The sequence below is a fragment of the Poecilia reticulata genome, unplaced genomic scaffold (genome assembly GCF_000633615.1).
Source record: "Poecilia reticulata strain Guanapo unplaced genomic scaffold, Guppy_female_1.0+MT scaffold_761, whole genome shotgun sequence".
Lineage (NCBI taxonomy): Eukaryota > Metazoa > Chordata > Actinopteri > Cyprinodontiformes > Poeciliidae > Poecilia > Poecilia reticulata.
In genome coordinates this window covers 5,608-7,133 of record NW_007615507.1, presented here as the reverse complement: position 1 = coordinate 7,133, position 1,526 = coordinate 5,608, and the positions used below count along the sequence as shown (strand labels likewise).

The window sequence follows — 1,526 nt, the reverse complement described above, 5'->3', positions numbered from 1 at the left end:
GGCACGTCCCACCGGGAGGAGGCCTCGGGGAAGACCCAGGAAACGCTGGAGGGATTACGTCTCTCGGCTGGCCTGGGAACGCCTTGGGATTCCTCCAGAGGAGCTGGAAGAATCAGCTGGGGAGAGGGAAGTCTGGGCCTCCCTTCTGAAGCTGCTGCCCCCGCGACCCGACCCCGGATAAGCGGAAGAAAATGGATGGATGGATGGATGGATCGTATAACAATATTTTCTATGTACAATAATATAAAAAACTTGAAAACAAGCTGTTAAATTCATGATAAAAAGAGTATATGGAATGGATATATTTATATAAAAATATAAATACAAGCTTAGATAAACAACAGACATGATATATAAAATGTTTTGCAGGAATTCATTACATAACTGATCATCATCAGTGTAAAAACCTGATAAAAGCAGGAGTCCTGCCCTCAGCCATCACTGTACAATAATGCCCGCGAATTTTTAGTCAATATGACTTTTAAATTCCCTTTGGGATCAATAAAGTATTTTTAAATTTGAATTTGAGTGGTGGATGTTTGCTGTTCTGGAGAATCCAGGTGTGTGTTAACACGATGCCAACACATCACTGATGACCTCAGCGAAACAACGGCTGCTGCCCATCAATCTGGGAAGAGTTATAGAGCCATGTTCAAACGTTTTCATGTGAAAGATGACTGAAAAGTGGAACAGATTTAAATCTGTCCCAGTAAATTCCTCCCAAAGTGAATCTGGACTCCATGGACTTGAATTTGACTTGGGTCCGTTTTCAATTGGTTGTTGCTTGTCTGTAATACACAGATCTATGTTTGGATGTTTGGAAGAAAACAAACTGCACCTTTTCATTGTCGTCATCTGAATGTGAAGCCAGGAGCTAAAGTTTGACTTAAATCGGCTCAAATGGCTGAAAGACAACAGAACGGCCCAGTCAAAGTTCAAATCTAAACCTGATCGATGTTAAACGATGGGTTGTTAGGAGAAATGTGCATAAATCAGTTCCTGTAGCCATTCAGAATGATGTGAGTCAAAGACAGCAGGAGTTGTTCCTGCTAGCGCCACCATGAGGCGAACTTCATCTTTTCATGCTTGTGTTTTGTTTTTAAGTTAAATTTCATCATGGATTGTTAATCTGGGATTGTATTTACATATTTTTCATCACCCAATGCATTATGGATTTACCTTTTCGCAATGATTTTATAGTCATTTATACCATAATCTCTAAAACATATATTAATTAGGCATGATAAATAAAGCGATGTATAAAATATATAGTCTTCTTTTCTTTTTTCCGTTTTGTTTTTTGATTTCCTCTTCTGTCCCGGTTAGAACTTGGTCTCTGCAGCTGGAACTGGACCCTGCAAGACAAGAGTTTCACATGTATTTTTCACATTTTGCATCTTTATGGAGATTTTATGTGACAAACACATAAACAGAGCTGAGCACTTTTTAAAGTTTATATGTAAGAACTAACCAACAGATTATTCCTTCACTTTTACATTACGATGATGTTCTGCTTCGCCTGTAGC

The 1,526-nt window shown here is 39.1% G+C and overlaps 1 long non-coding RNA gene across 1 annotated transcript; it reads right to left on the bottom strand.

Annotated features, from left to right (window-relative positions):
• Positions 1–1,288: 1,288 nt before the first annotated feature.
• Positions 1,289–1,513, bottom strand: LOC103461205 (uncharacterized). Its single transcript, XR_533072.1, has 2 exons — positions 1,472–1,513; positions 1,289–1,355 (listed from the first exon to the last, which is right to left on the bottom strand). It is a non-coding gene; the product is annotated as an uncharacterized LOC103461205 (long non-coding RNA).
• Positions 1,514–1,526: the final 13 nt, after the last annotated feature.